This window comes from Saimiri boliviensis, chromosome 21, assembly GCF_048565385.1.
Source record: "Saimiri boliviensis isolate mSaiBol1 chromosome 21, mSaiBol1.pri, whole genome shotgun sequence".
NCBI classification, from domain to species: domain Eukaryota; kingdom Metazoa; phylum Chordata; class Mammalia; order Primates; family Cebidae; genus Saimiri; species Saimiri boliviensis.
Genome location: NC_133469.1, coordinates 12,943,655 through 12,968,449, shown reverse-complemented (window position 1 = coordinate 12,968,449; position 24,795 = coordinate 12,943,655). Strand labels below are relative to the sequence as shown.

Genomic DNA, 24,795 nt, shown 5'->3' with positions numbered 1-24,795 from the left:
CAGCACACGGAGGCTGTCAAACATACCCCCAAGCCAGCTGCCACAAGGCCAGACTCTGCTAACTGTTCACACTGTGTGATGGGTCTGGGGACAGGGTAGGGACTGGGATTTGACCCTTTCACACTATACAGGCATCTACCGGGAAGCTGCCTGCCCAGGCCCCACGAGCAAGCTGGACGTTCACCTGGCACAGCCTGTGGACCCCGGAGGAGTGGCAATGCCATTTGATGTAGCTTCTTTACTCCTGTGGGGTAAGGAGTGGGAAAGGGCCCCACCCATGTCTCCCCTCTTCCAATGCAGTCCATGCAAACGAATGAGGCTCAGAACTCCAGCTGCTCTGGCAGTACCCCATTACCTTTTTTTTTTTTTTTGAGATAGAGTTTTGCCGTTGCTCAGGCTGGAGTGCAATGGCATGATCACAGCTCACTGCGGCCTTGACCTCCCCGGTCCCAAGTCATCCTCCCACCTCAGCCTCCCAAGTAGCTGGGACCACACACATGTGCCACCACTGCCCAGCAAAATTTTTTTTTTTTTGAGACAGGATTTCACTCTGTTGCCCAGACTGGAGTGCACTGGTGTGATCTCAGCTCACTGCAACCTCTGCCTCCTGGAATCAAACCATCCTCCCACCTCAGCCTCCCAAGTAGCTGGGACTACAGGCGTGAGCCACCATGCCTGGCTGATTTTTATATTTTTTTTGTAGGAATGGGGTTTCGCCATGTTACTCAATCTGGTCTTGAGCTACTGGGCTCAAGTGATCCTCCTGTCTCAGCCTCCCAAAGTGCTGGGATTATAGGTGTGAGCCACTGCAACTGTCTCCCATTATTTTCCTAATTGACCAAGCGCTAAACTTCCACCAGGGACATAGCAGAGGGTCCTGAGGGAAGATGTTGAAATCATCCTTCTAACAAGTCCTGCGGCCTCTGGACTCCATGCCGGGCACCAGAAGACCCAGCCTCAGCCTTTAAAGTAGTCTAAGTCACTCTTCATGTCTGCTCTATGCCACAGGCAGGAGTGACCTGGAGGCCTCTTCCCTTTGCACTGCTGAGAGGTGAGTGAGTGCCTAGCACTACAGGAGCCTAGAGCAAGCATCGGGCTTGGCCAGGCTCGGGAGGGGTCAGGGAAGGCTTCCATGTAGTGGGGACATAACCAAGCTTCCGCTGTGAGTCACCCAACAGGACTCCCACCAGACTCCACCACATGCAACCTATTCGGGTGACTTCTCTCTGAGCCTCAGTTTCTTCACTGTAATATTTCAGAGGAACTATATAATTGACAAGGGGCAGTTCTAGGTAACAGAAGTCCCATTAACAAATGGAGACATGGCCCAGCACAGTGGCTCATGCCTGTAATCCCAGCACTTTGGGAGGCCAAGGTAGGTGCATCACTTGAGGTCAGGAATTCAAGACCAGCCTGACCAACAGGGTAAAACCCCATCTCTAGTAAAAATACAAAAATTAGCTGGGTGGGGTGACATGTGCCTGTGATCCCAGCTACTCAGGAGGCTAAGGCAGGGGAATTACTTGAACCCAGGAGGCAGAGGTTGCAGTGAGCTGAGATTGTGCCATTGAACTCCAGCCTGGGCAACAGAGTGAGACTCTATCTCAAAAATAAAAATAAATAAATGGAGACAGAATAATAGCGCTAAAAGCAACCATTGTGCAATCCCTAATACAAATAATGATACAGATACGAATGATAAAACCAGAAGGTGAATGGCCGATGGGGAATTTGGTGATGGAAAAACCAGGCAGCATCCTCTGAACCCACAGTCAACATCAATGCCACAAAAACAAGGCAGCCAGGTGTTCTGAGGCTCCTGACAGATGCACAGGAAGCAAACAGCACCACCTAAAAAGGACTCTCACACCACATACGAGGACTCTTCTGGGATTCTCCCCAGAAACATGAACTGGAATCTAAACAAACCTCCAGAACGAACCACCAGGACCCAGGAACTAGAAAGGGCAGAGGAACAGATCACCAGGAGGAATCAGCAGCCATTCTGTGCTGTGGGACAGTCCACAGGTCCCGTGACCTGGGTTTTCAACAAATTAACAGCTTAAAAACAAAGGTGGTGCCGGGTGCAGTGGCTCACACCTGTAATCCCAGCACTTTGGGAGGCTGAGGCAGGTGGATCACGAGGTCAAGAGATCAAGACCATCCTGGCCATGGTGAAACCCCCTAAAAATACAAAACTTAGCTGGGTGTGGTGGTACACACCTGTAACCCCAGCTATTCGGAAGGCTGAGGCAGGAGAATCACTTGAACCTGGGAGGTAGAGGTTGCAGTGAGCAGAGATCGTACCACTACACACCAACCTGGTGACAAGCAAGGCTCCGTCTCAAAAAAAAGTGGCTCAGGTTAGTGAATAAGAGAGTTGAGGGACACAACTAAACACAAGGTGTTTAGGTCCTAACGCTAACAAACCAACAATTAAAAGACATCTTTGAAATAAGTAACACACAGGAATTCTTGTAAATTTCCTTAGGCATGATAATGGCATGGTGGGTATGTAAAAATAAAATTCCTTGTCAGTAGAGGAAGAATAATCTTAAGAAATATTGCTAAACCACTGGACATCCAGAAGTCAACAACGACAACAATAATAATAATAATAATAAACGTTGGTCAGGTGTGGTGGTGAAGACCTGTAATCCCAGCTCTTTGGGAGGCCGAGTTGGGTGGATCACTTGAGGCCTGGAGTTTGAGACCAGCCAGGACAACATAGCAAAACCCTGTCGCTACTAAAAATACAAAAATTTGCTGGGCATAGTGGCACGTGCTTGTAATCCCTAGCTATTTGGGAGGCTGAGGCAGGAGAATCACCTAAACCCAGGAGGCAGGGGTTACCATGAGCTGAGATCGCATCACTGCATTCCAGCCTAGGCAATATGTCAAAAATAAATAAATAAATAATAAACCTTAACCTAAACCCTTATACCATATACAAAAATTAATTCAAATAAATCACAGATTTAAATGTAAAATGTAAAACTCTAAAACTTTAGAAGACAGGAGAAAATATCTGAAACCTAGAGATAGCCAAGTGTTCTTAGTCTTGATACCAAAAGCATGATCCATAAAAGGAAAAAGTTGATAAACTGGACCACAAGAAAAGTAAAAACTTTTGCATTATGAGAAAACATGCCACAGAGTGGAAGAATATATTTATTTGCAAGCCACAGATCTGGTAAATAACTAGCATTGGGAATCTATCAAGAATGCTTGAAAAGCTCCACAGGCTGGGTGCGGTGGCTCACACCTGTAATCCCAGCACTTTGGGAGGCCAAGGTGGGCGGGATCACCTGAGGTCAGAAGTTCAAGATCAGCCTGGCTAACATGGCGAAACCCAGTCTCTGCTACAAAAACAAAAATTGGCCAGGTGTGGTGGCAGGCGCCTGTAATCCCAGCTACTCAGGAGGCTGAGGCAGAAGAACCGCTTGAACCCAGGAGGCAGAGGTTACTGTGAGCCAAGATTGCACCACTGCACTCCAGCCTAGGGGACAGAGCCAGAATCTGTCTCAAAAAAAAAAAAAAAAAAAAAAAAAAGCTCCATGTTAAATAGAAAACCAAACAATCCCACTTGAAAATGGGAAAAAGACATGAACAGACATCTCAGAAAAGAAGAGATACACAACAAACAAGCACATGAGGCCGGGTGCGGTGGCTCACTCCTGTAATCCCAGCACTTTGAGAGACCAAGGCAGGTGGCTCACTTAAGGCCAGGAGTTTGAGACCAGTCTGGCCACTATGGCAAAACCCTGTCTCTAAAAATTAGCCAGGTATGGTGGTGCCCATCTGTAATCCCAGCTACTCGGGAAGCTGAGGCAGGAGAATCACTTGAACCCAGGAGGTGGAAGTTGCAGTGAACTGAGATCTGGCCATTGCACTCCAGCCTAGGTGATAGAGTGAGACTCTGTCTCAGAAAAAAAAAAAGTACATGAATAGAAGTTAAATATCATTAACCATTAAGGAAATGCAAACTGAAAACACCTTCATGTCCCACACCTGCATACCAAAAAATATAAACTAAAAAATACTGACAATATCAAATGCTGGCAAGGATGCAGAGAAACCCGATCTCCCATACATTGCTGGTAGGAAGATAAAATGGTGCAGCCACCATGGAAAACAAGTTTGGCAGTTTCTTATAAAACTAACGTGCATTTACTACACAACCCAGTCATCACTGTGGACATTTATTCTACAGGAATGAAATATGTTCACACAAAAACCTGCACACAGATGTTCACAGCAGCTGTATTTGTAATCATCAAAATCTGTAAAGAACCCATGTCCTTCAACAGGCAAAAGGTTAAACTCTGGTTTAACCATGGAATGGTACCCAGCAAGAAAAAAGAACTAATTACTGATACACACAGGCGATCTGGATGGATCTCAAGGGCATGACGTTTTGTGAAACCAGCCAATCTCAAAAGGTCGCATACTGCATGATCCATTTACGTAACATTCTCAAAATGACAAAGCTATAAAGATGGAGCATGGTGTAGTAACTGGCACAGGACAGTGACAGCAATGGGTAGGGGATGTGTAAATTTAAAGGGGTAGCACAGGAGTTCCTTCCAGGTGATGAAACAGTGGTGGTGGTTACATGAATCTACATATGATAAAATTCAATAGAACTACACGTACAGCCTCCATGTAAAAACACTGAACACTGAAGAAGGTCTGTGCTTCAGTTAGTAATACTGTTACTGTCCACTTCCTGGCTTTGATACCGTACTACAGCCAATCTAGAAGTCACCCTTTGAGGAAGCTGGGTGAAGGGCACACAGGACCCTAGATTCTATTTTTGCAATTTCCTGTGAGTCTACAATTTTTTTTCTTTTTGAGACAAAGTCTTACTCTGTTGCCAGGCTGGAGTGCAACGGCACAATCTCGGTTCACTGCAACCTCCACCTCCCAGGTTCAAGCGATTCTCCTAGCTGACTCTCCTGAGTAGCTGGGATTACAGGCATGCACTACCATGCCCAGCTAATTTTTGTATTTTTAATACAGACAGGGTTTCACCATGTTGGTCAGGCTGGTCTCGAACTCCTGATCTCATGATCCGCCAGCCTCGGCCTACCAAAGTGTTGGATGACAGGCATGAGCCACTGCGCCTAGAGAGTCCACGATTATTTCAAAATACAAAGTTTAACAAGTCATCAAGTACAGATGCATACTGAAATACTTGAGGATGAAAAACAGCATGATCTCTGGGGAGGGCAGGGAAAGATGCAACAAGATTGCACAATGTTAACTAACTGTGAAAGCTGGGTGACAGAGAGGTAGAAAAATTCATTAAACTATTTGTTCCAGTTTTGTGTGTTTGAAATTTTCCATAATAAAAAGCTTTAGTGAGGGTGGGAGGATAGGAGAGGGATAGCATTAGGAGAAATACCCAATGTAGATTGGTTGATGGGTACAGCAAACTACCACGGCATATGTCCACCTATGTAACAAACCTGCACATTCTGCACATATATCCCAGAACTAAAAAAAAAAAAAAAAAAAAAGCTTTACACAGTAGAACAGTAGATTTTTTTCTATGAAATCTGTAGCAGGAAAGGGAGGGACTCAGTCTGTATCAGAGATGTATTGGTTATCTTGTAGGAAAGCAATCAACAAGAATTGTCTAGCCTGGGCAACAAAGCAAGACCTCATCTCTACAAATAATAAAAAAAATTAGCTGCATGTAGTGGCACACTCCTGAAGTCCCACCTACTCCAGAGCGCGGAGGCAGGAGGACTGCTTGAGCCTAGAAAGTCAAGGCTGCAGTAAGCCATGATGGCACAACTGTACTTCAGCCTGGGTGACAGAGCAACACCCGTCTCTAAGAAAATAAGAACTGTCAAACCTAACAACAGAGTTACACATTTTTCTTTCATTAAAAAAACAAAAAAAAACTGTGGCCAGGCACAGTGGCTCACACCTGTAATCCCAGCACTTTGGGAGGCCGAGGTGGGAGGATCATGAGGTCAGGAGTTCCAGACCATCCTAGCAAATACAGTGAAACACCGTCTCTACTAAAATATGAAAAATTAGCTGGGCATGGTGGCACACACCTATAGTCCCAGATACTCAGGAGGCTAAGTAGGTGAATTGCTGGAACCCGGGAGGTGGAGGCTGCAGTGAGCCAAGATTGTGCCACTGCACTCCAGCCTGGCCACAGAGCAAGACTCTGTCTAGAAAAAAAAAAAAAAGTGTTCCAAATGTGCCCATCTTCTTCTGTGATGACTGGCTATCAGAGATACGCCTCCTGGCTGTCTTTTCAAAACATCTTGAAGCATGCTTAACGTCCTTTCACAGGAAAGCCACGTATCACAGTAAGTGAGAAAGACACTGCTTTTTTAAAGAAACATAGGCTAGGGCAGAACATTCAGAAAAAGTGTGTCTGGAAATGTTTCTGCCCTCACAGGAGTCTGCTACCAAAAACAATATGTCTGTCACTGATTTTAAAAAGAAAAACAAAACAAAAAATCCTCTCATAGCTGAACTCCTAAAAAGCTATGTAACAGAATTTTCTAGTCCATTAAAAATTTTCCAAAGCATTTGAGCAGGTTTTGGACTCACTTGTTAAGAATTTTAAAATAAAATACCTTCCATTTCGTTTACAAAAACATCTGACTGGCACCAGGGAGGATGGAAATGTACTAGCCAAATTTCCACAAATCCTTTGCATACTCAGTGGACAGGATGGAAAAATGAGTAACCCGATTTAGAAGGAAAGCCAGCGATGCGTCCGCTCCGTGCGCAGCTTCCTGTCCTGGACAGGATCTTTTGCAGGGAAAGCAGCCATTAACACCCAGTCTCTGAACAAACTGAATGTGGAGCCAGACCTTCCAAACGCTCTCTCGCTGAGCACGAAACCACGCGTCCCCAAAATGACTGTGTGTATGAAACCAAGAGGTTTTCGTACCATCAACAAAGTAAAAATATTTTTGAACTATTACATCTTTAGCCTGGCCTTTGGTTTCTGTTTTTTGGTGTAGGTTTTATTATGTACACTGTGAAACAGTAAAGTAATATATGTGTATACTTGTAGTAATATAATATATACTTATAATTACACCAATATCCACATATTGGGGGTGCGTGCTCAAAACGTTTTGTTTTGGTTTCTTGTTTACAGATAGGGCTGTGTGATCAAAGGAAGTTCAGAGAGTAGTGCTGTGGTGATGGGCAAAGGCCCAAGGTTCCTAATGGCTGCTGCTATTTCCCTCTCCTCTACAATTTCTCTACCCTTCCCCAGCCAAGGCCCCCTTGCTCAGTTCCAGGCTGCAGATCAGACAGAAAACCAACTCAAGAACCCCCCACCTCCTCACATACAGCGTACCTGCCAGTGAGCACATTCACTCCACATCTGTCTCCCACCCACACGCCACCCAGCAGGTGACAGAGAGGCCAGGCCACGCAGTCTGCACTTTGTCCCAGGCTCTGAGACACGGAACTGAGTTGGAACCTCGGTGCTGTCACCTGAGCTGGGCATGAGACAGGTGACTGGACCTCTCCGACTGATTCTTGGGGAGAAGAGTCCAGGTGCACTGTCCTGTAGCTAAGGCTTTTGGACCAAATGAGTTTAAGAATTTAGAATTTTTCAAAATTTTGGTCGGGCACAGTGGCTCATGCCTGCAATCCCAGCACTTTGGGAGGCCGAGGCAGGCAGATCACCTGAGGTCAGGAGTTCAAGACCAGCCTGGCCAACATGGTGAAACCCCGTCTCTACTAAAAATACTAAAAATTAGCTGAGCATGGTGGCAGGTGCCTGTCATTCCAGCTACTAGGGAGGCTGAGGCAGGAGAATTGCTTGAACCCAATTCCGAATTTTTCTTTCTTCTTCTTTTTTTTTTTTAACTGGAAGATGCCAAGTTTTTGTGTGTTTTGTTGTTGTTGTTGTTATTGTTGTTGTTGTTGTTGTTTTTAAGACTAAGTGTGCCTCCATCACCCAGGCTAGAGTACAGAGGCAATCTTGACTCACTAAAATCTCTGCCTCCTAGGTTCAAGTGATTCTCCTGCCTCAGCCTTCCTAGTAGCTTATGATTACGGACATAAGCCACCATGCCTGGTTAATTTTTGTATATTTAGTAGAGACAGGGTTTCACCAGGCTGGCCGGGCTAGTCTCAAACTCCTGACCTCAAGTGATCCACCCACCTCAGCCTCCCAAAGTACTGGGATTACAGGCAAGAGCCCCTGTGCCTGGCCTAATTGTTCAGACTTCAGAAAGGATTCTGCTGCTAGACACAGTGACACTCCTGGAAGGGGGGTACAGCACCCCAAAATCAAACACATAGCACCTCCATAGGAAAACATATGGTTAGTCACCCTAGGTGAGATATTTTTAAAGGCCATAATTAGTATTACATCAATTCAGGTCAGATTTTTGCAGCAGAAATTAGTCTGCTGCAGACTCAGGAAGAACCTTTGGGATTTCTGAGCATTCGGATTCTAGAACAGTAGAAAAGCAGATGTGGGCCTGGACAGTCCTCCAGAACTGTATGGAGGCTGATGGTTGAGGAAGCAGACGTCGAGTATGGTTTATTTCTATGCTAATTTTCAACTATGACGGTATCCCTCCTCCCAACCTGAAATCCACTGAGAATGTGGCAGGAGCTGGCCGTGGGACCCAAAGTCTCACTTCTCCCAACACTGCCCCATCCCCTTCCTCTTCCAGGAAATACATCTTCCAGCTGGCCCCCCATCAGAGATATCCTCCTTTTTCAGATAAGCCATGCAGCTATGTCGTCACTGAACTTGGCCACCTGCCTTAGAGTTTATTTCAGGAGCATCCCACCATCTCACCCAGATTCTATCATCAGAGTCATTTTAACTCAGGTTTGAGGGACACCTTACTGCTGCTATCCCCGCCGCCCATGGATTTTATTATGTGCTCTGTGTGGGCTGAAAAATAATCCCCCAAAGATGTCGACATCCTAGCCCCCTGAACCTGTGAATATGCTACCTTACATGGCAAAAGGAACTTTGCAAAAGTGATTGAGTTAAGGGTCCTGAATAAGAGATTATCCTGGACAACCTAGGTGGGCCCATGTAATCACAAGGGTCCTCATAGGAGGAAGGCAGAAGGGAGACAGTGAGAAGAGGGCAGTGTGGCAAAGGAACCAGAGAGAAGACAGCGGAAGATGCTACGCTGCTGCCCTTGCAGATGGCGAAAGGGGCCACAAATCACAGACGCAGGTAGCTTCTAGGATCTGGAAAAGGTAGGGAAATAATTTTATCCTAGAACCCCCAGGAAGAGGCGGTCCTGCCGACACCTCGATTTCAGCCTAGTGAAACACATTTTGGACTTCTAACCTCCAAAACTGTAAGATAATTTGGGTGTGCTAGTTTTGTATCCGTGGGCAAGTTACACAACCTCTCCTTGCCTCAGCTTCCTCATCTGTAAAATGGGGCACAGCCATACCTGCCTCTGAGAACGTGATGAGGAATAATGAGTGAACACAGACAGCACTGAGAAGGTACTGGCACCATGTGACATCAGCTGCTGTTGCTCTCCCACTTACTCCTTCGGCCAGCCTGGAATTTCATGCTCCCCACAATCTCTGGGACCCAGGCTGGTCCTGTCGCTAGGTGTCTCTCTCTTTAAACCTTCTGAGGTCATATTTTCATTCATTAGTTTCAGATCCAAACCCTTTAGAACTGCAGCCACGAAGTGCTCACTCAGGCAGCTGCCACCCACGGGCCAAGCTAAACTGGCATCACGTTCGCAAGTACATCCCTGGAATATTCATGCAGCCTGGGAGGGCTTTTGTTCTCTTATTTAACATAGATGGAGAAACTTCCATCTTACCATAATTCGCTGGTTGGAGTCAGACTCGAGCACTTTCCTCCAAACTGACCACTTCGCTCCCACTCTAGCCACCTGGGAACGGCAACGGGAATGACAGCCGGCTCTCCTGCCCCTGGGGGCTGCCTGGGCTCTCTGAGCTTCTGGACGGCTGCCTTGTCGGGGGAGGCTGATCCACATCAGAGGTCAGCAACCCACAGCCTGGCCCTTCTCCAGAGGGGATTAGAGGGAAAGAGCGGCCACTGGCTAAGCAGTTTTGCCTGGTGAGCCTTTTGAAAAGGATCACATGCCCTTACAAGGGGGCAGGGGTTCACAGATCTCCTTCCCTCTCCCCTTCAATCAACACAAACAAGCCAAGGCCACTCCAGCAGCTCCACATTTCTCCCCTTCTCCTGGGGCCAAGTTCCCAGGAATCTCTCAACCAGGAAAGAAAAATCATCCAATTGTGTACTATCTATCACTTGGGTGAGGGTGCAGAAATAAAGGGGAGCAACAAAGAAATCCAAAGTCCCTCATCGAGGGCTTACTCAATTTAGCCTTGTAATTAGGTCTTTTTCTTTAGTACATACCAGTCCTAATTTTGATCATGTCAGTTTTCTCTCAAATTGAGAACAATGGACCAATACTCTGCCTCTTTAGCTGGACTTTTGAGCCCCTCTACATGTGACCACCTTTCCAGCCGGCTAAAATTCCACCGGGCACCGACCAGCAGATCCCCTGCAGATGCAGAAGCCTGAGCCTCAACAGTCCTACTGCCCCACGGGAGCAGGTTGTCTAAGCTGAGACCCCTGCACCTGCTCCATCCCTATAAGCAAGAAGCCCAGCTCCAGCCAGGACACCCTGAATTTCTAATCCCAACCCGAATTTCATTCATGTAAACACATACGGAGTCAGGTAGGCCATCAACCCACCCTGGGTGTATACCCAGCAATAAGCGCACATGCACCCTCAAAGACAAGAATGAATTTTACCGAAGAAGTTGGACATGACCCAATGTCTGTCCACAGGAGAATGAATAAACAGTGGTATATTTGCTGAACTCCTAAGCAGCAAAGAAAAAAAACCAACGGGCCACTACAGGCACCTGGATGACCTCACTGACAGCGCTGAGGGAAAGCAGATAGACACCGAGGAGTCCGTTCTGTACACTCCGTGCGTGGAAGGCCCAAACAGGCAGCGAGCCACACTAAAGTGCTGAGGTGTGAGTGGGGCAACCAAGGGAGGGCAAGTGGCCAGGAGGGGGCTCCAGGGAGCTTCCTCGGGTGCTGGAACCATTGTGTGGCTTCATCTAGGCAGTTTACACAGGTACTTAGAGATGTAAAAACCCGGCAAGCTGTACATCCAAGATTTGTACACCTAAACCTCCATTAAAAAGTTTAAAAATGAGTCAGGTGCAGTGGCTCACGCCTGTAATCCCAGCACTTTGGGAGGCCGAGGCAGACAGATCATGAGGTCAGGAGATCAAGACCATCTTAGCCAATAGAGTGAAACCCTGTCTCTACTAAAATGCAAAAAATTAGCTGGGCATGGTGGTGCATGACTGTAGCCCCAGCTACTGGAGAGGCTGATAGAGGGTAATCGCTTGAACCTGGGAGGCTGAGGAAGTTGCAGCGAGCCAAGATGGCACCACTGCACTCCAGCCTGGGCAACAGAGTGAGACTCTCAAAAAAAAAAAAAAAAAATACCTTTGAGCACCTTTTATGTGCTAAGTTCAAACAGCATCTCAGACAAGACTGACTCTGACCCTTTAAGAGCTAATGGTCTAAAGGGGAATAAATATATACTCAAATAAGAAAACAAGATTGTCTGTGGCCAGTGGGACAGGTAATAAGAACAGGTCAAGGGTACTGGTGTTACTTGCGACATGGGGCAGGTGGCAAAATAAACTGATTAAATATAGGAGTTACAGGGGCAGCTACACCTGTGTCCAGATTCCACTGCTGGAGGTATGATCTAGATAAGGCATTTGCTCTGCTTCCTGATCTGTAAAAGGGAATCAGAGTTGCTGTGTCATGGGTTCTCAAGGATGCAAGGAACTGCACACAGCACTCAGCCCAGGGCCTTGGCCTCAAGACACATGACTGTTGTATTCCTACTTCGAAGCTGGGTCTGTCCGGTGTCAGGCACTAGGGTACATTCACAGATGTCTAACAGGCCCTGCCTGACCCCCAAACTTCCAATCCCACCATGAAGAGAGCGGCTACTCATTCACTCACTCAGCACACATCTAACAAATCAGGGGCTGTAAGCAGTACAAAGACTTTGCCCAGAAGGAGCCCAGAGCCCAGTGAGTAATCAGATTCCTAATATACAATGTAAAAATCCCCAAATGTCAGCACAGAGAAATAGACACAGAAGCCAGGAAGGTCAGGGGGCAGTGCAAAGATGGGAACTAAGCTGGCCCTTGAAAGTCAGACAGGACCTGGGCATGTGGAGACTGCTTTGGAGGGAAAAGCAGGCAGAGGGAATTGTGTGAGCAAAGGCACAAAGGCAGGGAGTTAAGGGGACAGACAGAGGAAACGGTGACAGCTCAAGAACAGGCCCAGTAAAGAGGGCCCGGGACGCCCAGGGCTGAGTTAAACTGTACTCTGCTGTCAGTGGGGAAGCCCTCGAAGGTTTCAGAAATCATGACGTGGCCGGGCGCAGTGGCTTATGCCTGTAATCCCAGAACTTTGAGAAGCCGAGGCAGGCAGATCACCTGAGGTTGAGAGTTCAAGACCAGCCTGATCAACATGGAGAAACCCCGTCTCTACTAAAAATATAAAATTGGCTGGGTGTGGTGGTGCATGCCTGCAATCCCAGCTATTTGGGAGGCTGAGGCAAGAGAATCACTTGAATCCAGGCGACGGAGGTTGCGGTGAGCCAAGATAGCACCATTGCACTCCAGCCTGGACAACCAGAGCAAAACTCTGCCTCATAAAAAAAAAAAAGAAAGAAAGAAAAGAAATCATGACATGAGCCAATCAGAGCAAGGACTAAAAATGACAAAGTCAGCCAACGGCAGTGTATCCAAGGTGCCCAGAGAGGGGCTCCATCTCTCCAAGGCCGGGCTGGGGGTCATATTTACCAAGCAACACCCAAGCCCTCACACTCGGCCCCTTTGTGAGAACCAAGCACATATTTTTTTATTAGTGGTCTGGGGCCTGCGTGAGGCTCCTGTCCTTGAGGGGCAGCCGGGGCCTTCACCTTCCTACTCTGGGGAGGAGGCAAGGTTATAGTCCTGATGTCTTTTATTTTATTTTATTATTTTGAGACAGAATCTCGCTCTGTAGCCCAGGCTGGAGTGCAATGGCATGATCTTGGCTCACTGCAAACTCGGCCTCTGGGGTTCAAGCAGTTCTCCTGCCTTAGCCTCCAGAGCAGCTGAAATTACAGGTATGTGCCACCATGCCTGGCTAATTTTTGTATTTTTAGTGGAGACTGGGCTTCATTATGCTGGCCAGGCTAGTCTCTACCCCCTGACCTCAAGTGATTCTCCAACATCAGCCTCCCAAAGTGCTGGGATTACAGGCATGAGCCACCGCACCTGGCCTATGTTAATTTTTTGGACAGGCCTACATTCACCTGATTCACAGTCAAAAGGTACATGGGATCTCCCAGCAAACAAGCAACCGCCTGGCACCAGCACCCCCTCCAGAGGCATCACAATCACCGACTTCCTGTGTCTGCCCAGAGAAACCCTGGGCATAGACAAGCAAAGACACTTAGGATTCCCTTCCCTTTTACACTGATGGCAGCTCTAAGACACACCGCCCAGACCTGCTTCTTTCCTCAGCAACCCACCCTGGTGATCATTCCAGCACAGTGCATGGAGCCTCCATCTTACTTTCTACGGCTATGCAGTATCGCATATTTGGACAGGCCACAATTTGTTTGTGACTTCCTGCTAATGAACATTGAAGCTGCTTCCAATCTTTTGCTATTACAAATAAGGCAACAATGACTAACCCTGCAAATAAAGTCGTTTTGCACGTGTGCTAACACATTTGTAGGATAAATTCTGAGAAGCAGAGCTGCTGTTGAAAGTGTAGAAACATCTGTAATTTTGGAAAATATTGTCAGAGAGGCACAGTACATTTAAATTCTTCATCCAAGAAATGAGCCTCAATGTTGGGGAAATATGGACAATATGTAGGTGTGTGTATGTGTTTGTTTTTTGAGACTAAGTCGCTCGGGCTGGAGGGCAGTGGCATGATCTCGGTTCACTGCAACCTTCACCTCCCAGGTTCAAGTGATTCTCCTGCCTCAGCCTCCCGAGTAGCTGGGATTCCAGGCACGTGCCACCACACAGGGCTAATTTTTGTATTTTTCTAGAGATGGGGTTTCACCACATTGGCCAGGCTGGTCTAGAACTCCTAACCTCAAGTTACCTGCCCACCTTGGCCTCCCAAAGTACTGGGATTATAGGCGTGAGCCACTGCGACTGGACAATACACAGTTTTAAGGTGCCCAAGTGAAGAAACAGTAGAGAAAGGCTGTTTGCAGCAAGTGGAGCTCTGGGTAGGGAGACAGGGCTGAACCCACACCGGCCCCAAATCACTCTGTGCTCTGGTCCACACACTTGCATTTCTCAGCTGTCAGTCAAAGGCTAGGCCCACTGGGCCCCTTGACCCTTCTCAGGTCCCAGGGCAGGTGGAAGTGTGAATGGTGACCTGAGCCACTATGACAAGCAGCCATAATTGGCCTCCCCAGGCGCCGGTACCAGAGGAGTGGCAGGCAGGCCAGGTGGGAGGGGGTGGGGTTCCAGAGTCCAAAAGGGCCCAGTGCTTCCAGTCTAGCCATTCCAAATGAGTGGTGAGTACCTCTTGCCACATCCCCGGCACAAGCTGCAGGGACCACCACAGCCATGCAAGACCACTCACGCTCCATGACAATCACTCAACTGGCTCTGCTCCTGGGTCCCTCACAAATGTTATGTAACTCCTGTGCCCAACTGCCATCGCCACCTAAGCATCAAGCCAGGGAGTCAACGAGATGGAGGCAGGTCTCTGGAAGGCATGCTGACTGTCAAGTGAGGACAGTTGAGTATGTGCAGAAGCAGGGCAAGGCTTTCTCCCACTTCTACAAATCTGGCCCAACTACTACAAACTGGGAATAGAAAGTCTTCTTCCCCCTGCTGAGTAGGGGATATCTCTTGGCAAACCAAAGGCAGGGTTTGAGAGAAAGAACCCTTGTCAACCTCATCTCCCAGCCCAAGGCCTGCTCCCACTGACTGAGACAGCCAGGAACTCCAGGAAATCAAATCATACTTACATGCTCTGAGGTTACTGCTATTAAAATTCTTCTAACCAATGCATCCTGCATCTACCTTTCTTCTCCAAGCACATATGGATTATTTTGGACAATCTAGATCTTCCCACATTCTATTTGTCTAAACCCCATTGACAAACTTGTGTATAGATGCACCTCTTCCTCCTGCAGGTGAGGCTACGACCCCACATGTTCTGGAAAGGGCTCACAAGACCTCTGCTCCTTGAGTTACCTGCCTGTCTCATGCCTCTGTGTGTGCTCTAGGTGGCCCCACTCCCTACAAAGCCCTCCTGCACTTCACCTGCCTACCTCCACTGTCCGGAACGCCCCAGCACAACTGCCCTTGCTCTAGGGAGCACTGGTTCCTCAGCTCACCCCCAGCCAGAGCCGATTGCTGCCTCCCAGAACCCCATGGTTTCAACCTGAAGCTTTATTCACATGCTTTCTGAGTCTAAGCATCAATCCCATACACTGGGCTTCCCAGTGGGGTTGCAAGCGCTCCAAGGACAAGTCTGTGTTGGGGGCAGCCACTCAGCAGGAAGGGCCCAGGACTCAAAACCAGAAAACCTGGGTGCTTCCTCCCCCAGGATCTTAGGCAATTCACTCCTCTGAGCCTCAGTCTCTCCGTCTATAAGATAGGTGCAATAATTTCAAGGTTTCAGGGTAGTTAAAAGGATTACATAAAACCATATATGTGAAATTTGCAAACCCTTACACCATTCTGATGAGGATATTAATATAATTAGCATGTTAATATTAATTAACATCCTCACATATACCCTTCACCAACATCTATCATCGTGTCTTGCAGGAACCCAAACTGATTGCTGATGGGATCCCAGAGTCACTGCTCATTCCGGATAAAAGAAAAACCACAAGCACTAGAGGTGGAGACCAGGAGGCTCTGCCAGTAGCTACAGCGGCGCCATGGGGTTAGTTATTTTCTCTCAGAGCTTTTCAGTAAATGATGACCCAGAGGGCTTTGGGGAACAGCCCTGCCAAGTAGAGTGGTGGTTCTCAGCCACCTGCCAGCAGGACAGACCCTCCCTGGAAGCAGGTAGTCCACAGGGGTTGGAGCAGGAGATAAAAAAGGTACCAAGCTCCACACACGTCCCTTGGAGCAGGGGGGCTGTCTGATCTGAAAATCCCTTTGAAGGTAACAGAGATAGTAACTTCCAGAGGTCTCACTGTACCCCCTTTGTAGGGGAGGAGGACCATCTGGGACTGCCCGTGACCCACAAGTAAAGGGTCTATGGATCCTGGCTTCCCAGCGAGGAGGCTGGAGTCTTCAGATCACCAAACATTTCAGGTTGGGTAAGAAGCAACAGGCACACGCGCCTCCACGTTTCTCCATCTTCACAGTCACGTGACCTGCCCTACCTCCAAATCACATCCATGGGAGCTAAAGGCATTCTAATGGAGTACTTCACCAGAGCCTGAGAGGTGGGCAGAAAGGGTACAAACAGTGCCCCCTGCCTTAGAGGGAGTGAAACTCAGAGAGGGCAAGTGACTTGCCCAAGGTCACAGCTGGATTTCCTGACTCAATCCAGTGTCCTATTCATCACTCCTGCAACAGTGCCATCCAGCTAAAAGGTTGAAGACTTCGTCTTTCCCGCAGAGAATTTAAAACAAAGCGCTAGGGCTGTTTTAGAACTTCTCTGATTCTGTTCTATCTACAGCTACCTTTCAAATGTCATGGGTAAATGTTTATAGCCCAGTGTTAAGTAAACAATGAAATAATGCGCGTTTTTGCCTAGAAACAACATCCGCCCAAACTTGAACCGTGATTACTTCTTGACTTAGAAATTTGGGGTAATTTTTATTCCTATTCCCAATCTTTTCTGTGTTTCAAGTTTACTGTAATTAACAAGTACTACTTCTAATATCAGAGAAGCCTATTGTTCTTCAAAGGTACAACAGTGAGATCAGCATGGAAAACTTTTCACTAAATATTCACTTTGTGGGACATGACTTTGTAAAACATGGTAGATCCGGAAGTGACGCAGGTTTGACACAAAGCCTTTCTGGGTAGGATCTTCCCTCTCTGGTTTCCACCCCAGAGGAGGAAAAGGAGGTGTCCACCAAGCTTCCTGTCTCCCGTTACAGGCCTAAGACTTCCCACACCAGCCAGCCAGACTCACGGCTGTTTGGTGAGCACCACTGGCTCCCAGAATAAACAATCCTGTTTTAACCATCCCTAATATCTGTCACTTTTAAAAAATAATTCTAGCTTTATCCTGAGTGGCAGTGCCATGAACCTATCCAATCATTCGTTTAGTCAAAAACCACTTCACTACCTGCTCTGTGCATTTTGCCAGACACTGAGCCACGATTAACTTAAGACTGGAAAAGCTACCAACCAGAAGCCATGCGCCATCCTTCCACACTGTACTCCAGCATAGGGCTTCAGCCACACTAAAACAGCCGCAAACAGACATGTGAACAAATGCTAACCTGGGTGTCCAACCTAATTCCAGCTCTAAGCCACCTGTGTATTTAGATTTATCCTCTCCAGTCCTGAGGACAAGCAGTTTGGGAATGAGTGCCCGTTAACAACGCTGGTGGAGGAGGCGGAGGTTGCGGTGAGCCGAGATCGCATCATTGCACTCCAGCTTGGGTAACAAGAGCGAAACTCCATCTCAAAAAAAGAAAGAAAAAAAAAAGAACGCTGGTGGAGGCCAGGTGTAGTGGTTCATGCCTGTAATCCCAGCACTTTGGGAGGCCAAGGCAGGCGGATCACAAGGTCAGGAGTTAAGAGACCAGCCTGGCTAACATGCTGAAACCCATCTCTACTAAAAACATAAAAATTTGGCCGGTCGCGGTGGCTCACGCCTATAATTCCAGCACATTGGGAGGCTGAGACAGCCAGATCACAAGGTCAGGAGTTTGAGACCAGCCTGGCCAACATGGTGAAACCCCATCTCGAATAAAGATACAAAAAATTAGCCAGGCGTGGTGGAGCATGACTGTAGTCCCAGCTACTTGGGAGGCTGAGGCAGGAGAATAGCTAGAACCCGAGAGGCAGAGGTTGCAGTGAACCGAGATCATGCCACTGCACTCCAGCCTGGGCGACAGAGCAAGACTCCATCTTGAAAAAAAAAAAAAATTAGCCGGGCGTGATGGTGGGAGCTTATCCCCACTACTTGGGAGGCTGAGGCACAAGAATTACCGGGGAGGTGGAGGTTGCAGTGAGCCGAGATCCCACCACTGCATTCCATTCCAGCCTGGGCGACAGAGCGAGACTACACCTCAAAAAAAAAAAAAAAAGAATGCTGGCAGACTTAGATGTATTGTTAGTACCTATACCACACGCTGTTCTGCAGAGGCGGAGGCGATGGGCAAGGAATGATGAGAAAATCTACAACTTGGGTGACCCTCTGAGTCTTCTCTCCGGGGCCCCTCCCACTCTACTTCTTCCTGCTTCTGTCGACTCTGAGGCTGAGAAGATCCACTCTGCGAACATTTATTTCAGATCCACCAGGTGCTGGGTCTCAGTGTCAAACAACTTTGTAGACATGAACCAGACCTTTGCTTTGCACGTGCTCTTCCTTCTACCTGGAACCCACTTCTTCCACCTTAACACACAGGGACAGCTCACACATCACCTCACCAGACAAGGGCCTGCCTAGGTGACAATGGCCTAACTTTCCCTCAGAGGCCCCAGGACAAATATAATTGCTCGTGTGTCTGATTTCTCTCTCCCCAGCTGCACTCGGCTCCTGAGGACGGCTCCCCACAAACTGCCTGGCACATAGGCCTATGATGATGCCTTCTTCTTAAATAAATTAATGGGCCTGTAAGGTCATAATAAAAGCATGTCCTATGTGCCAGGTACCGTGCTGAGCTCCATGCAGACACTGGTCATGCCAGCCACATGACTGCTCCACGGTTACTACTCCCATTTTACAGATGAAAGAAAGTATATTATTTGCCCCCCCCCTTTTTTTTTTTTTTTGACAGAGTCCCACTCTGTCACCAGGCTGGAGTGCAGCAGCGCAATCTCAGCTCACTGCAATCTCCGCCTCCTGGGTTCAAGTGATTCTCCTGCCTCAGCCTCCCAGTTCAAAAAGAACTGAGTTTTGAGTTCTTCAAAACTCAGTAGCTAGGATTATAGGTGTGTGCCACCATGCCCGGCTAATTTTTTGTATTTTTAGTAGAGAAAGGGTTTTACCATGTTGGCCAGGATGGTCTTCATCTCTTAACCTTGTGATCTGCCCACCTCAGCCTCCCAAAGTGCTGGGATTACAGGCATGAGCCACCATGCCCGGCCTACACCCCATTTTTAAACAGCAGGATTTAGAACCTGGTAAGCATCTTGTCCAAGGCCACAAGGCTAGTAAGTGCACAGATCTGAACCACATCCCTCAGTTCTCTCTCCAGGTCACCAGGACTGCTCAGCTCGTTACCTCCCTCTCTCCCACCTCCTCCCATGCTGCTTCTATTGACCACTTCTTTTTTTTCTTTTTTCTTCTTTTCTTTTTTCTTTTCTCTAGGACTAGTGCTACTGAATTTTTCATTTTTTTTTTTTTTAAGATAAAATCTCTGTCACCCACCAGGCCGGAGTGCAGTGGTGTGATCTTGGCTCACTGTAATCTCCGCCTCCCAAGTCCAAGCGATTCTCCTGCCTTACCTTCCCCAGTAGCTGCGGTTATAGGCATGTACCACCATGCCTAGCTAATTTTTTAATTTTTAGTAGAGACGGGGTTTCACCATGTTGGCCAGGCTGGTCTCGAAATGACTTCAGGTGATCTTCTGCCTCGGTCTCCCAAAGTGCTGGGATTACAGGTATGAGCCACCGCACCCAGCCCCTAGTGACCATTTCTGACTGCTTACTGAATTCTCAGCCTCCTCTCCCAGGGTACTCAGTTCAAAAGTCTTCCTGCAACTACTCCCCCTCACATTCTATGCATCAGCTCCCATAACCCATCCAGATGTGAACCCCTCAGCTAAGCTTCAGTAGTACTCTATAGAGACCCCAAGTGGAGCACGTCCAGCCCCACAGCCTTCTGCCCCACAGGGAGGGAGGAAGTCTGATTACCCTGTAGTGCAACCAGCATGTAGCTAGACCAAATGCTGGCCAACCCAAAGTAAGTATGTGAAGCAAGTAACTCCTCAATGAGCTTACAAATGAGACCCGGAAGTTAAACCCAACTTTTTTGGCTCCAGTTCCTGCTCTGGCCCCCACTCTCCTCTGTCTGTATACAGAGCTGATGATTCAGTGTATAGATGATGGACAGCCACCACAGCTCTCAAATGCATTCCAGATATACGTAAGAGAAGCCCGTGAGGACCCAGGCGACCTTAGACAACCAGGAAGAACCCCAGTCCTTAAAAAGAAGTTCCAAATGGCCGGGCGCAGTGGCTCAAGCCTGTAATCCCAGCACTTTGGGAGGCCGAGACGGGTGGATTACAAGGTCAAGAGATCGAGACCATCCTGGTCAACATGGTGAAACCCCATCTCTACTAAAAATACCAAAAAAAAAAAAAAATTAGCTGGACATGGTGGTGCGTGCCTGTAATCCCAGCTACTCAGGAGGCTGAGGCAGGAGAATTGCCTGAACCCAGGAGGCAGAGGTTGCGGTGAGCCGAGATCACGCCATTGCACTCCAGCCTGGGTAACAAGAGCGAAACTCCGTCTCAAAAAAAAAAAAAAAGAAGTTCCAGGGCGGGGTACAGTGGCTCACACCTGCAATCCCAGCACTTTGGGAGGCCAAGGTGAGTAGATCACTTGAGCCCACGAGGCTGAGACCAGCCTGGGCAATATGGCAAGACCCTCTATACAAAAAATACAAAAAGTAGTCGGGCGTGGTAGTGCCCACCTGTAGTCCCTGCTACTTAGGAGGCTGGGGTGTGAGCATCACTTGAGACCAGGAGTTCATGCCTGCAGTGAGCCATGATCATGTCACTACACTCCAGCCTGGCTGACAGAGCAAGACCCTGTCTTTGGGGGGGGAAAAAAAAAAAAGATCCAGCTGACCAGTCATGGTGGTTCACACCTATAATCTCAGTGATCTAGAAGGCCAAGGTGGGAGGCTCTCCTGAGCCCAGGAGGTAGAAGCTGCAGCAAGCTGTGATGGCACCACTGTACTCCAACCTGGGCAACAGAGCAAGGCTCCATCTCAAAAAACAAAAAAGTTCCAGGTCAAAAAAGCCAGTTCCCAGCAGGCAAGAGGCCAGCAGCGGAGTAGACACCATTACAACAGTGGGCACCAGAGCATGCCCTGGGTCACACAGGGTCTTCAAGACCAGAAGCTGCTAGAAGATGACAAGAGAAAGAGAGAAAGGCAGTGGGTTCTAAAAAAAGGATGCCAGGGACTGAGGGAAAGCCAACAAGATGGAGGCCGGGTCTTCCAGGAGTTCTCTGCAGGAATGAAGGACGGACGACAAGGGATGGTAATACTGCCCTGTAACACGCGGCTGAGCATGTCATATCCTTTCAGGGACTTCCAAGGCCTCTCTGTTGACTACATTAGGCTCACGTTCAAACTCCTTGGCGGGGCCTCCAAAGGTCCCCAGGATGCAGACCCAACACAGCCACAGGCAGTTCGAGCCTCCAGCTCCAAGAGGTGAGGCAGTTCAGACCTCCACATCTGCCTCGAGTTCCCTCTACCTGGAATGCCCTCCTTCTCCTTCATAGGTTGAGCATCCCTCGTCCTTCAGGGCCAAGACAACTTCCAGCACCCCAGGGTTACGGGGGAAGAGCATGGACTCTGAGGTCAGACCTACTTCTTCAAAACTCAGCTGTCCCACCCTCTGCTGCCTCCCATACAAAATGCAGAAGGTGACAGCCCGCACCTCATTGGGTGGTGGGAAAATGAAATACAGTAATTCATGAAAGCGCTTTGAACTGTGCCTGGCACACAGTAAGTGCTCAATAAATGGACTGTTGTTCCTATTGTCCTCTGGGCCCCTTTAGGGCCCTCTGTTTTGACCACAAGTAGGGCACTGTCTTACACAGATTTGTTACACATTGGGCTCCCTCTGCCAATCACCTTTTAGAGGGCTGCCCTCAGCACAGCGCAAGGTAGCAGTTGGTCTTTGGTGAGTGCTGACTGCCTGGGGCTGCAGGGCCTAGGGACACCCCACACACACAGCTCTCCCGGGGCCCAGCTGTTGGCCTCTCAGAACTCCCACACCAAATCCCCGGTCTAAAGGCCCGTTTTCAAAACAATAAAAGGCTGTACCCTGCCTTGCCAGAGCTGTTTCCACTCCAGGGAATTTACAGAGAGAAATGAGCACAGCAGGGACTGGAAATAGCAGTGAGCCCTTCTCAGGGCGAGGGACTGGGTAGGCCAGCCAGAGACCAGGAGCAAAGCCTCTAAGACAGAGAAGGGAGAAAACAGCCTCTGGAGGGAACCCCCAGCTCGCAGAACGCAGCCAACGGGAATGAACTGGGACAAGCGGTTCACTCACCCTTCTGCCCCAAAGCTCCTCACTCAGCTGGAGAAATTCAGAAGGGGCTTCCTGCATAACCTACAGCCACGGTGGGTGCAACAAATAAGACATCCAGAATCCCATGGACTGCACGAAGGCTTTTGGGGGAATTCACAGTGCCTTCTCCACCCACATTAGCGGTCAGAGCCTTGTATCTGGATTGGGGTCACCAAATCAGTGTCCATCTTCCTAGCAGACTAGGAGCCCCTCGAAGGCAGGCACCAGGTCCCAATAATCATCAGACCACTATGCCCCTAGCATATTGCCTGGCACATAGTAGATGCTCAGTAAGTTACAAGACAATATCTGGCAGCAAGAGAGAGGTCCTGGTTCAAGGATGATTCTATCCAGGCTTGTCATGTATTGTGATAAGAGTGTCATGAATTCCCTCTGGGCCTCAGTTTACCACATCTGCAAATAAGGACAACCACCAATCCTAACTCACACAGCTGCTGTGCAAATTACACAGGAAAATGTATATGGAAAGCACAAAAGCTTCAGATGAACGAGGCTTCAGCTCAACCATCCCCTTGTGCTGGAGTCTTTCCTGCAGTCCAATCTCCCTTCCCTGGCAACGAACCTGCCTCTGTACTCCTTCTACTCCTTTGTTTGGTATTTTTCACATCACTGCGATCACCTGTTTCCAAGTCTGATTCCCCCACGCTTGAGAGCTCCCTGATGGCTTGGGCATCATGTGTTTGTGTCCAGGTGGGCACACATGCCTGGTTGCTGGGGCTCTCCCACCTCACCGTCCCACGTACCAACTCTGATATGCACAGGACCCTGGACAAGGTTCAGAGGTGCAGAGCCCAGGAAGCTTACCGAGGAAGCTGAATGGGCAGATGGAAAGTGGAAAGGGACGCTGTAGGCACAACCTGTCAATGAAGTCACACCTCTGAGACCTACGCTGCCTCTGCAGGTGCAGGTGAGCTTGTTTGCCTGGCTGACTCTGCAGCACACGGCCTCCAGGGCACAGATTGCTGCTTCTTTTCTTACAAAAGCACCAGCACTCAGATAAATAATATATGGCCTTCACCTCACCACAGGTATCAGGCGTGCAAAACACCTGCTTTGCCCCAGAATGCCCTGCAAGGGAGGGAGAAGTAAAACGCCTGGCCTTATACAACACCCCCAGAGGGGATATGTATTGGGAATCCATGCCCAACCCCCAGTCTTGCCTTGGCCTGGAGTCATCTAGCACTGGAGGCAAGTGGATCCAAGCGAGGTACCAAGGGTGTGCCCGGGGAGGAAATGCACATCCACGGGAAGGATACAGACACCCCAAACCAGTCTCCACGGTCCCTTTGGAGGCAAACATCCTTCGAGCCCCAGGTCCCAGTCGATCCCCTTCCGAACCTTCGGACCTGTAGGCAGGGCGTGCACACCCTCCACTCACGACGCAGCGCCAAAGAACCCCGCCGACCACCCTCCCAGGTCGCTACCACCCGTACAGGGCACGGACGCCTCCCCCACTCACTCGGCCGTGCCAGGCGCCAGCACACCCACCCGGGAGCACACAATCCCTCTTGCAAAGCGCCTGTCCATCCGCCTCCCTCTCCCGGGGCCACCCCCGGGCAGGTCCGATTACACTCCAGGCGCTGCCCCCGCCACGCTGGCGTGGAGGGGGAGCGGGCACACCCACGGGCGACCCCGCAGGGCGGAGAGGAGGCACGGGGTGGCACCGGGGGAGGTCGACGGATGCTCCCCCGCTCCGCGGCCGCGCCGGCCTCCTCCGTGCCCTCCCCTCCCGGGCGCCGGCGGCCGAAGCCGGGCGTACCTCGCGCGGGCCTCTCCGAAACGAGCAGCCCCGGCGCCCAGGAGTCGCCGCTCCCCCTCGAGGCTCCCGCGCAAGGCCGGCCGGGCGGGATACCTCAGGAGCCCATGGCGGTGGCGGCGTGTGTGGAGGACGCACGGCGGCCGGGCTCTGCGGGCGGGGCGGGCGGGCGGCGCGGCAGCCCCGGAGTCTCCGCCGCCGCCGGCGCGTCCCGGGCCCAGTGGAGTGCCGCCGCGACGCGCTTGCGCACTGTGCTCGCCGCCGGGGAGGGCGGGGCGGCGGACGCGGCTGAGATCACCGACTGGGCCTTAAAGGGGCCGCGCCACGAATCTCAGCCCGTTGCCCCGCGGGTCGGGGCGCGACCCGGGTTCTCCGGCCACTCACAAACCCAGCTACGACCCGCCCCGCCATCCCACCCATCACAGAGCTTTCTGGGCTGCGATCTCTGGCCCTGACCCTCACTGGTGTTTCACTTCTCTTGACCCTAATTTCCTCCATTTGAGCCTGTTTTGAAGATGAAACGAAATA

At 49.4% G+C, this 24,795-nt stretch overlaps 1 protein-coding gene across 7 annotated transcripts in view; it reads right to left on the bottom strand.

The window, feature by feature from the left end:
- Positions 1–24,503, bottom strand: part of TMEM184B (transmembrane protein 184B) — a 53,351-nt gene extending 28,848 nt beyond the window's left edge. For 6 of the 7 annotated variants that reach the window (XM_074390997.1, XM_074390999.1, XM_074391000.1 and 3 more), the window contains exon 1: positions 24,271–24,503. The gene's annotated coding sequence lies outside the window, so the exon portion shown is untranslated. The remainder of the gene's footprint in view (positions 1–24,270) is intronic. The other variant, XM_074390998.1, reaches the window with a different exon arrangement.
- Positions 24,504–24,795: the final 292 nt, after the last annotated feature.